The 13,279-nt window shown below is 38.5% G+C and overlaps 1 protein-coding gene across 3 annotated transcripts in view; it reads left to right on the forward strand.

Moving 5' to 3' along the window:
• Positions 1–13,279, forward strand: part of LOC136445919 (homeobox protein Hox-B9-like) — a 106,315-nt gene that overhangs the window by 45,959 nt on the left and 47,077 nt on the right. For all 3 annotated transcript variants that reach the window (XM_066444153.1, XM_066444151.1, XM_066444152.1), the window contains exon 3: positions 8,808–8,878. The gene's annotated coding sequence lies outside the window, so the exon portion shown is untranslated. The remainder of the gene's footprint in view (positions 1–8,807; positions 8,879–13,279) is intronic.

Genomic DNA, 13,279 nt, shown 5'->3' on the forward strand with positions numbered 1-13,279 from the left:
ATCGTAAGGGATGTGAATAAGCTTTCCAATTATACATACTACTATACAACTAATAAAATGAGAACCACATTAATGTGTGCATTTCTCCGGCGATAGAAACATTGCAATATCTATCCTGTGCATTTACACACAGAATAAGGACTATGCTTGTATTCGACACATTGTATTGGTCATGAATAGAGTAGAGTTTGCGGCGAGGTAGGATGTTCTTCCAGTTTAGACCGCTATCATGTAGTTGTATTGATCATGTAGTCTCTACCAGACTTACTTCTAGAGAGAATAGTTTACCAGCGGTGTTTTGCTACCATAGGGTTTTATTTGTCCGGGCAGAAATGTTACCATTCTCTCGGACTGACTCTACTGGCTATTTATTCACCCTACTTTTAGCGAATTCTACTATCCATGACTCCGTAGGAAGGCCTGGTGAGGCTACTGATCATGGCATCTACCATTATACAGTCCTCGTTGCAAAACTGGAAGGATACATTGTAGTTCACAGAATCACGGACATTTATTTTCTTGCAACTTATATCAGAATAACACACGGAATACCAAACAGAAACAAGTTTTACTCTATAAGTTCAAACATAGAAAACAAAACTTTTCATCTAAAACATCGAATGTAACATTTCTTTTGCTAGACGAGATTGTTATAGGCTTTATTTTCAAGTACGATATCAAAAAACTTACAGACGACATGGAAACTATGTCTACATCACATTCGATTTCTTAGCAGAGGATTTCACAAAATGTACTATTCCCGTAGATTTTTCATAACATGGTACCAAAATAGAGTGGACTAAAATATCTTGAAGCAAAAAAAAGATCTGCTAACGTTTTAGCTGCAGTTGTACATAGCTCGTTGGCATTTATCAAACTACTAAGCTGCAGCTCTCTACTCCAAATGCAACTAATGTTTACCATGCTTCCGTTGTCAAATAGTATCTATTCACAATCTAGACGTGACAGGTGATGCTTGATGTCAAAAAGATTTCTGTATCGTTTGCTGTGAACACAACAACCAATACTATGTCCAAAGAAAAATCAGCCTTTTAGAAAACTATCGTGCGAGGTTTAGTTTGTACAATGCGCCCTGTTATTTCAACGAATTTACCGTGAGAAGACTAGTGAATGTTTCGTTCGAAACATTAGAGATTTCGTTGCCGAAAGAAATTAAACGATTCGAGGCTCTTTTTTTGCGATGTGGCCTGATGCGATTGCATTGGAGAGGCACACCTTAACTTTCAAGGGAATTTCGTTTCGTCCAACAAATGTACAAGACTTGCTTTGCTTTCGATCTACGCTGCTCCTTGTCATCTCTCCAACACATATTCCTTTTTCATGCTGTATCAACTTTAGTAGTATTCAAGATTAAAGCGAAGGTTTCTAAATGACAGCGGCAAGTATGTTATCAAGGCGATTGCGATATGAAAACACTACAAAGTTTCAATCCACAAAACTACATTTATTACGATTTTGCAAGCAACAAGTCTTTTGCAGGACATATTGCAAACGAACTTTTTCCTCAAGAAAAATTCAGCCATATATACCGTTTAACGAATAAATGCGTAGACATAACTGTTTTAAAGGTTATAAGATAAAACATCATATTTTCAGTGTTTCGATTTCAAGAAATGACAACAGTTGGAAGCAGCATCCCTCTGTGTTCTGGCCTAACTACATGTGAAAACCGCTTTATCTAGAATTGCTCATATTATCAGTTTCTACAACCTACAATTTCCTACCATTTACCCTTTTTAGTTAACATATGAAGGAAACAATTTCGTTACGCATACATAGCCTACTAACATGTCTGACCTACTTTTCTGTCGTTTATCAAATTTAAAGAAAAAACTTGTTGTTTTCGTTAAGACGAAATATTGTTCATATTCATTCACGCAGAATCCTTGTTATTGTCAGGAGGTTTTGTCACCTAGTCATGTCATTTAGCCACCCTTTTTAACATTTATAAGGTGCAATTATACATACCAAAAGGTGGCTGTGGCATTCTCACCTCTATGCATATCTATAGTAGAAGGTGAAAGAATGCAGGTGAAAGTGGACGCCTCTACACCCGATACAGCAGCATCGAGAGTCCCAAGGTAGGCGTTTCACGTAGAGCAGTGCAAATGGGGGGACGCTTGGCCACTACCTTTGAAAATACAACTTTTGTTGATATCAAAAGTTAGAAGTTCTAGCGCTTGAATTGCTGGTAGTGTGAGGGTTATCTAGCTCAACTTACATAGGCAATAGGGTTGCCATACGTTCTTACAAAACGTCGTTTCATTTGAAAACTTTATTCGATCTCTAAGTCGTTGGATACGAATACAAACCTACGTTGGTGAGTCAAAACGTGGTGACATCTTTATCATACCAGGTTCATCTTTGTTCATATAACATGGGGTGACTTTGAGACAAAGATAAGGGCACATATCTTCTTGAGGCTCGAACATGTCGTTGTTTCTGTCGTCGTTCAGATTTGTATGAGCGACTGAGTTGATTTCAAGATGGCCGCCCCCCAGGAAGCCATGCAGAAGCAAAACGCAGTTGCCTTGATCGACTTCCAATTTCTCTAGGAATCTGAAATGTATAATGATGAATATATATGATAATACATATATTTATATTTCTGAACTGCTAACTGTTCCTCTTTCCCAACTGAGTATAGGATGGAGTGAGGTGTGATATTAGTGCCAGGTGAATTCGTAGCCAAATACGTGATGTGTTCATGAGCACAAAAGGGTTTTCTTAAACTACTTTTCTTACACTAAGAGAGAAACAAAACTTGGCACAGTTTAACGACTGAGAAATGTACCACTTTTCGTTTCTCTTAGACTTAGTTTCTTGGAAACTGGTGAACAAAAACTTTCAATCAACACAGCGCGTATGACAAGACCAGTTGACCGCTTTGAATTCAGCTCACACCTCACTCCATTCTCACGGCAACGGTGCAAGAAAAAATCATTGGGTCTTAGAATTGAAAATAGGCATGCAACTGTACCTATAGAGACATGTCTTATTAAACATGTTAAAATTCAGCCTGCTGCAACAAGTGTAATGTTGGTTAGGAAAAGTTTGATTAAACTTCTCTCGTACTGCTCTTTACTTCAACGGACTTCCAATGGGCAGCTACAAGGATATGTTTCAGTCTCAGAAATACATGTCACTTTATCTTTCAGCCAAATTTCAACTCATCTTACAATCTTCGATAAAATTGGTATAATTTTTTCACTCATCCTCGTAGAAAACTAAGACCTCAAATTGCTTATACAGTACTTTAAAGTGAACCAAACAGCGACTGTAACTAGAATAAATACAACCTATCATGGCGCGTATGATAAGAAAACTTTGCTATATGTTGTGTTTAAAATCAAACTTTGTCATCAGCAGAGTAAAAGAAGAAGTGTTTTGTTGCCTTACTTTTGCATCGTGCATCATATTACAATTGTAGAATCAAGGGTCAAACAAACTCAACCTTGATCGCGAGGGTTTCCAGTAGACAGGCTGGCAGTGGAAATGTTGGCAACAGTGTCTGTAATTGCAACGAAGCATTCATCTTTTTAATCTTGTCATAGTTCGAGAAATTTCTCACTACAGTACGGTGCGATCTTTTTTTTTTTAACTTTTGGGACCGAAGAAGGACAGATGCTTTGTGCACAAGACCAAGACCATGTCCAGGACTTATCATGCAACAAGAATGGCGTTCTAGTTGTGATACGACTTTATTGTGATGCGACTAAAATGTATATACCTTAAGTATAGCAAGAAACTGAACATGTGTCATTTTACACTAGATGGCGTTCTTGAGTGGAGATGCCTTGATCACATTGCCAGTAACATAGCAATGAAATATATGGCAAATGAAAATAAGACTCACTGAACAAAAGTTCAAAGGTTAACAGACAGCATCAGAATAAAGATGTTAAATTCCAAATTAATAATGAACAATTTGAAATAAAATTTTATATTGTTTCTATTCGTAATTCAATATTATGTTCTCTCTCTTTGTAAAAGTAAAATATTGAACATGTTTAGATGTCTAAAACTTCCTCTTGGGGCAGGCCGAACTTCCAACCTTCAACCTCAGTCAATGTGGGCTGGCCGACTGCAGAACCAGAAAACTGCGTCTAGTCGTTTCCTCTAATATTCTACACACAAGCAATTGTTCCCTGTCTTCTGACTAATTTTGACAAATTTCTATTTTTGTCTGTGAGGTTTCTTGGCGTCAAACTGGCCAAACGCTATCCGGAATCCGTTCCCTCCAGTATTGCATGTGTAAATCTAATTTTTACAGTACAGTGAACCCTTTTGGATGTGAGAGAGGACTGTTGTCCATGATTGTTCGCTTGCAGACATTATTCTTGTTTGAAAATCGTTAGCTATAATGCAGTTTAAAAACACTGATATAAGCTTTACCATTGTCTCGACATCTACATATGTTGAGTTAAGTCGAGTAGAATAGAGTTCATTCTGGTTTCAGTTGAGCCGGTCTCCACTTCACTCTCATTTCTGGTCTGTGTGGGTTGTGCACAGACCTGTACATCACTGGATGTCTTTCCATATACTTACCCAGTCTTGTTTTGAAAGTGTTTACATTCGGTGCCGCCACGACTTCCTGTGGTAAGTTGCTCCACCATGTCGATATCTATGGCAACCACTCGTATAATCTTTATTCGTATTCAGATACATAGCACAGATACATAGTACGGATACATAGTACAGATACAAATACAGATATTTAAATCGAGTATGGTGACCGTGTCAATTCCTACATCGGAGTGAGAAGGAGTGGCACGGTAGCCTTCGCGTGGATTTGTTTAAGGTGGATAACAGGTTGCGAATCTGAGACCCACACACTTTGGGCATCCGTCTTCTCCAGCGGCACCAATTCGAGGGAGACGTGCTGGTTCTGGTTGGGATGCTTGCAGCGAGCTGCCGGATGACTCTTACACTCGAGGCCCGCCTTGATAACGCTCCACTATGTAACCTTTCTCTAACTGAAGAAAAAAAGCTCGTCCTGCTCGGGTGTTTTATGTCACTCTCAAACTGGAAGTACATCCTACCTGGCCGAAGACTCGACTCTACTTAGACTTGTGCCCCTTGGTTCTTGATTTCATTTGCCGTTGAAATAAGGTGGTTTTGTCATACCTTTCATGAATGTATCTATATGGATTCATGAAATCCACCTTTAGTCTCCGGTACATTAATGTGCGTAGTTTTAGGGGCTAGATCATCTCCTCGTAAGGTACTATGAATTCGTAAGTCCGGGTAATCTCTCGATGGCTCTTTTTCTTAACTTTTCGAGAGCAAATGTCAATTTCTTCGTGTGTGGTGACCAAGCTAGTACTTAGTTCTTGGTTCCGTTTGCAGTTGAATTAAGTTGGTTGTGTCATACTTTCCATGAATGTATTGCCATCTGTATATCAAGCCCTCTCTGATCAAATATCTAATGTTGGTAGCTTTAGAGTTTAAGTTTTCTGTAAATCCTTAATTCCGGGTAGCCTCTTAGTGGCTCTTTTTCTTACCTTTCCGAGTTCAATTGTCAGTTTCCTGGTGTGTGGTGACCAAGAAAGTACGGTCGAGATGCGGACAAAGACTTGTACAGAAGTAGGAAGCTAGCTTCGTCTCAAACGTCCTCCATATTAGGCCTGCTATCTGGATTGCTTTGCTGGCTAAGGCCGCAATATCTGGTTGTTGAAGTTCAACTTCTCATTCACTATATGCTACCCAGGTCCCTCTCTTGTTGAGGTACCCCCTAGAAGCGGATACATGGTTACAGAGGGCGGGCAATCGTCTGAAATTATGTTTTAGGTAGAGTATATCAAAGCTATGTCCCTTCTACGGTATGCAAGAGGAGGCCCCACGAATATTCATTAAAGATAAAATCGTAGATAAAAAATGTCATGTTGCTCCTCCAATTGTATGAGAGGTTGTCAAAAATTAAGATTAATCTAGCACTCTAAGAAGCAGCATTTGTATGCTGTGAATTGCTTTAACGCTGGGATATCACTCACACAGAAAGACAAATGCATCTCCAGGGATAGTGCTCCTCAATATCACAGTATCTATCCTTGAACTGTGCCAATCTCTTACAATCGGCACAACTTGATGTTACATTACAGCCATTTATCAACAATCTAACCTCTCTTAAACAAAAGCGGAAATCCGTCACATTTGAAATACTAGAGTGACACTACAAGGTCTGGCATCTTGATTTAATTACTTCATAATTAAAGAAAGAAAGTTTGTAGAACACTAACATAAATACACTCTTACACTAAAGAGATACATGTTCTAGCAGTTGATGGGGATAAGTATATATGGTAGCGTACATAGTTTTACATCAATGATAACACGTCTACGTCCGTCAGCTGAAGCTCCTTAATGCAAAAGTACCAAAACAGTCATCTTTTCCTCTAGAATACAGCATGTTGAAGAAATTATGTAAATAATGGAAACAGTAAAATGTTGATTTCTTCCTAACGTTGGTACATAGATGCACGGTTATAGAAAGTGGTGTATATGTTGTTGTTTTTCTCCTTGAATTTTGAGTTTGGCCCTCTGAGCATGTTTGGCTAACATTTGGTGTTCGGCTGATATCAACCCATGAGGAATGTTGTAAGACTTAGTAGGAATATAGTAAGATTTTAGACTTAAGGATATCAAGAAGGAACACGCCGGGTACATCTTGTAACTGTGTTTTCAGTACGATGCAATTCTTCCGCTACTTTGGGAAAAATGACTTGTAATCAAGAACACGCACAAAACGCCAGTAGCCTATGTACTGTTTGATATGTAGAATTCTAAAACTCATCCTGTATTTCTATTTTGTATTTGACTGTACAAAAGTCTCTGTGCTCTTCAGTGCGTCAAAAAAGCTCCTGTGTGTATTTGTAGATACTATATGATATGGCGCCCTTACTTAGTCTTACGTAGTCAATGACGAAACGTAGTAATCCCCTCAACTTGGCATCAGAAGAGCATTGGTACAATGGCAGAACATTGCAGTCAATACAGCATACAGACATGCAGGGTCTAATAACATAGTCACATGTGAAACATGATGGTTGCTTCAGACTTAAGCTTGTTTCCTTCAACCGAGGATATCTAAGCACTTCGACAGAACCTACCGTGTAGGAATATCAAATAGAAACAACTTTTACTCCAGGCTTTTGTATAGAAAACATTCATTCCATGTGATGTACGGAATTTTTATTTCCCTTGCAAGACGAGATCGGTATAGGCTATATCTTGAAGTACGATAGCAACAAACTTGAAGTAACACTGTATTTCACTCATATTCGACTTCTTTCTAAGCACAACAAAACATGGAATACCAAATCCGACATAACCGAATTCTGCTCTCTGTCTCCCTCTACTCGTCGGCTGATCCAAAACAACAACAGCAAAAATATTCATTTCATATATTGAAGGCACAATCCCTACACCAGGAAAATAATCTAATAGACTGCATTTGGAAGTACGCCATCAATGACCTAACGTAAATGTAATCTTTCAATTACAATTCAATTTCGTAGCAGAAGACTTCTCAAAGTGTACTGTATTTATAGCTTTTAGAGACCAAGGAAACATGGACAGCAATTTTGCAGAGAGGTCGAATTTTGTGTTTCCGTTTTAGCTGAACAGAGCAGTACATCGGTAGTCAAACTGATATTAAACATCCGACATCTACTTTCCAAGCAGGTTTGCATGGTCAAATACAATCCAGTCACATATTACACGTTACAGATTGATACGTGGTCGTATAAAGAATTTTTAAAAGGCTGATTTCTTGAAAACTAAATCTTTGGAATACCAACGCCATTTCTAAAACAAGATCAAAGAGTAGAGCAAAGTTAAGGAAACAAATGTACTGCGAAGTGATCGCTTCAATTTGAAGGAAGCCCCATAACGACATTACGAGAAGGTGGTTTGTGCATTTTCTATTTCCTTGTCGAGATAGAAAACTAGCTCTTAAAACACACCGAATCAAAAAGATTTTTGCGATTGACTGATGTAATGAAATCAGAACGCACAGATGAAATGGCCTGTGCTGTCCGTTTTACCTAACGATTGCTCCTTTTTGTTGTTTAGCTGATAGCTGATTTTGGAAAACTCAAGTCTAGTTGCCTTTAGAATTGTCATCGCAAAATAGATTCGCAGGAAATAAAAACACGCATACCGACATCGTGGAGAAAAACATCAATGATGAGACAAAAACCATATATTATTCCGCAAAATCAGTGTTGCAGGAATAATGTTATTTTTGTGAAGAAATATGAAAGAACATCTCCCATTGAAATTTTGTTTATCTTTTGCCACAAATATCGTATGAAGATTAAAGAAATAGCAGTTTGGATGATTTCTAATTTTGGTTGAATTATTAATGGATAAATGTAAAATTTTAAAATGCAACCACAATTTAGAGGAATTTCTGTCTCTGGTCACTCGAGACGATTGCTTTGTCTACAAATTAGAACATTTGCTACTTTCTAACAACGTACAATTGTCTAGGATTTGCCCTCTATACTTAACGTATGAATGAACAAGATTCGTATACACATCCTAAACCACTGTTCTACTTTAGTGTCGTTTATCAATTTTAACAAACAGATGTCGTTCTTTTCGTTAAAGAGAAATACTGTTCATATTCATTCAAGCAGAATCGATACATCATACATATTTCTGTTATCGCCATGAGCTTTTGTCACCTAGTCATGTCATTTAGCCACCCTTTCTACCATTTATAAGGTGTAATTATACATACTAAAGGGCGGTTATATTCTCACCTCCATGCATATCTATAGTGGAAGGTGGCAGACCGCAGGTGAAAGTGGACGCCTCTACACCCGATACAGCAGCATCGAGCAGTCCCAAGGTAGGCGTTTCATGTAGAGCAGTGTAAATGTCCGTTTGGCCAATACCTTTGAAAATATAGCCTTCGGTTCGTGCATAGGTTTACTGGGCTCGGCATTTGCTGTTCAACTTACATAGGCAATAGGGATGCCATAAGATCTTAGTTACAAAGCGTCGTTGCATTTCAAAACTTTATTCGATCTCTTATTCGTCGGATACATGTACAAAACACGTCGGTGATTCAAACGTGATGCCATCGTTATCATAGTAGATTATTCTTTCTTTATATAATGGGTTAAATTTGGGACAAAGGTAAAGGCAAAAATGTTCTGGAGACTTAAATATTTTGTTGTTCAGATCTGTATGAGCGGCTGAGACAATTTCAAGATGGCCGGCCCCTTTTGTAATCTGTCAGAAGCAAAGAGTAACTGCCCTTTTTCAGTTGATTCAGATTTTTCTAGGACGCTGAATTGTACAATTGTGAACATCTCTAAAGGCTGCATAGCTACTTTCATTCCTGTGCTCCTCACAGTTCCTCTTTTACAGCTGATAGCATGGGGTGATGTGTCATGTTAGAGCACGCTGAATGCATTGCCGAAGTCATGATGTTTTCATAAAAGGTTTTCATAAACTACGTTTCTATAAATTAAGATAAACTACATGGTCAGAGTGATAAACTTTTTAACGCCTCAGAAGTGCATCAAGGTTCGTTTCTCCTAGTTTCTGGAAAATAAGTTTACAAAACCTTCCAATCAGCACAGTGTGTATTCAGGACCCTGACCTCCACTCAAACCTCACTTCACTCTTGCAACGGTAAAAGACAAACTGACAAAAGTTTAGATATGAAAATAGGCGAGTGACCTATAGATATGTGTAGTTTGCTACATGTGTAGTTTCAGCCTCCTACAATAAATGTACGTGGGTCATGTCATTTTAAGTTAGCCACCCCCGTTATGATCTTTCCCTCTGACGGACTTCCAAGGGGCGGCCATTTTGAAAGTCTTTCAAACAAATCTGGAGAAGGAAAGTTCGACAAACGTTTGGCAGACAAACAAGATCATGAATAGTTAAGACCCTGCCAATGACTTTTTCCAGGCAATACGAATGACGTTCGAATATATCATTTCAATGCGATATCCCTGAGAATTAAAAGGTGTATACTTTAATACATAGTATTAAACATGTCTGATAACTGAACATGCGGCATATCTACACTAGATGGCGCACTTGAGTGGAGATGCCTTGATCACATCACCAGCAACATCGCGATGCAACATATTGCAAACGAAAATAAAAGTATCTGAACAAAAGTTCAAAGGTTAACAGACAGCATCAGAATACATATGCTTACTCCAAATTAATAATGAACAATCTGACATGAAATGTGATACAATTTTATTCCAGATTATGATTCATGATAATATTCTGCCCTTGTACAAGTATGCACGAATACGATGCAACATATGGCAGATGAAAATAAAACTCCCTGAACAAAAGTCAACAGGCAGCATCAGAATAAAAATGATTACTCCAAATCAATTATGAACAATATGTAGTGAAATATTGTAATGTGTCTACTTGTAATTAATCATAATATTTTTCCTTTGTTCAAGATTAATAGTATTGACCATGTTTTTGTATTCAAAACTTCCATAAGAGCAGACCGATTACAGCCTTGAATCAGAAAACTACGTATATCAGAAAGTCGGTTCCTTTGATTTTCTTCACACAAAAAAAGTGTTCACTGCCTACATACTGATTGCAACGAATTTGTCTCTTTGTCAATCAGGTTTCCTGGCCAAGGGCTATCCGGAATCCGTTTCTTCCAGTATTGCATGTATAAATCTAACTTTTACAGAAGAGTGAAGCCTTTTAGATATGAGAGAGGACTGTTGTTCGCGATTGGATACTTAAAGCGATTGTACGCTTGGAGACCGTGTTCGTGGTCAGATATCGTTAGCTGTGAAGCCAATTGAAAAGCACTGATATAAGCTTTACCAACGTCCCAACCCTATTACTTCAAACATGTTGAGGTACCATTAGAAGCAGTGTATTGATTACGAAGGTCGTGCAATCGTCTGAACCTATATTGTAGGCAACCAAAAGCCGAAGAAAGCTATACTCGGCCCCTCCTACTGTGTGCAAGAGGAGGCGACAAGCATATTCATTTATAAAAGATAGAATCGCCAGCGATACCTGAGTATCAGGATATCGCATATTACTCCTCCAATTATATGAGAGATGGTGAAAAAGTAAAATCAATCTAGCAGTATCTGTATGTTGTAAATGGTTTAAGCTGGGATATCACTCACACAGAAAGACAAATGTATCTCTTGGGATAGTGCATTGTTTTGTTGCATAGAGTAGTCCCAAGGTAGGCGTTTCCCGTATAGTAGAATCCTGTTGGCCACTTCCATCGGTATTATAACTTCTCTTAAGTGCCTGTACAGGTTACAAGTTCATGCCCTATAGCAGGTTTAGGGTTGACTGCTGTCGCCATTGCATATATCCTTGCTGTTAAACTTACACAGGCAATAGGTTCGCCATATTATCGTACGAATGCGGTCGTTTAACAAGAGTTGATCCAACGGTATTACACTTGAAAACTGTTGAGTACAGTAGAGTAGATTAAAACCTACCTAATCGAAAACTCTACTCTACTCTACTCTACTCTACTCTACTCTACTCGACTCGACTCGACTCGACTCGACTCGACTCGACTCGACTCGACTCGACTCGACTCGACTCGACTCGACTCGACTCGACTCGACTCGACTCGACTCTAGATCCGCACAGCCAGGTAGGAATATCTCTTCCAGTTGAGGCCGCTCATACATTTACTGTACTGTCATTCCGGGTTCGTGTGGGCAATCCAAGGCCTTGTAGTTGTATACTTTTGGATGGTGTTCCATATGTTTGTCAAGTCTATTTTGGGAGGTAATCACTCTCGGTGCATTCACAACTTCCCCAGGCAAACCGTTCCACCATCATGTGTATATACCGATGTACGTATGTGTATGTCAGCTAGGGTAGAGATAGTAATTTCCCAGAGTCGACATAATATGAACCTTTCTCGGAAACGGAATAATATTCATTGCAGGGAAACTACACTAAGGAAAGTAGCCCAGTACGTTCAGTTGATTATTGAAACCTATATTCTATATGTATAGCTAAACATGACACAATCACATATACATACACATGTGTAAAACTGTTACACCGTTAGCTGTAATATCTCTGACCATTTTTTTTTCGTTGTTGCCATAATTCAGAAAGTATAAAACTTTTTCCGATGCCACCGTGAAAATAGTCACTGTTCTGGATTCATGAAGAGGTCTTCGGAGAGTCTTTTTTGTTTTATGTCAACTTTAATACAGTCAGTTTTTCTGATATGAGAGTCAAATATTGCCCTTAATTTGACTTGTACAAGTCTAAGTCTAAGAACTATAAATGCATTTATGCAAACCAAATATCATTTGTAAGTATATTTTCTTGTCTTTCCCGTATACATCACGACATGGCTAACCATAAAGGGGAACAAAATATCTCACTACAGTCCAAGTAAGCAAATGGCCCACAAGAGTAAAACAAAAGTAAACGCTTGGCAGACACCTGAACATGCGGCATATTTGCACTAGATGGCGTACTTGAGTGGAGGTGCATTGATCACACAGCGGCTACAACATTTCTATGTAACATATGGCAGAGGAAAACAAAACTCAAACGGAAGTTCAAAGGTTGACGTTCGAAATTTATGATTTGCTTCAATGTAATGGTTAACAATTTGTAGAATTGACGAAAGGAAAATTATTAAATGAAAAGTTTGTAGCCTCTTCAACGCTTGTTTTGACTAGATCTGATGCTCGTCGTTTGAACTATTATTGTAGTTATGAACTGTTATGATATTCCAAAAATTTGGAGGGGACATAACTTCAGACGTCTTTTTTGTACTTTTAGACTTATTGCAAAATCAGCAAGCTACTAAAAAGTCGTTTGCCCTGCTTTTTAAACCAGGAAATTGCTCCCTGCCTTCTGACTGATTGTGACGAATGTGTCTCTTTGTCCGCGAGGTTCCTTGGTGTCAAATTGGGCAAAGGCTGCCCGGAATCCATTGCCTAGAATATTGCGTGTATAAATCTACCTTATAAATACAAGAGACGGCCGATGCGCGCACATGCGCCTTTTGCCAGTCTTTGATTTTTACGAATGTCGTGAGCTGATATTCTAATTGGTTTTACAGGATCGTGGAGGATTGTAGGAATAAGTTGTACCGATTTTTCAACAACCTGATCGCTTCAAATACGGCCATGTACCCTCAATAGCGGTGAAATGTATAGAGAATACGTAAAGACGTGACTTTATCTTATAGAGCAGAAATTATCCAATGCACCTTTCCACTGTATATGTTAGAAGAGGCAACAAC

Source organism: Branchiostoma lanceolatum, chromosome 12, assembly GCF_035083965.1.
Source record: "Branchiostoma lanceolatum isolate klBraLanc5 chromosome 12, klBraLanc5.hap2, whole genome shotgun sequence".
NCBI classification, from domain to species: domain Eukaryota; kingdom Metazoa; phylum Chordata; class Leptocardii; order Amphioxiformes; family Branchiostomatidae; genus Branchiostoma; species Branchiostoma lanceolatum.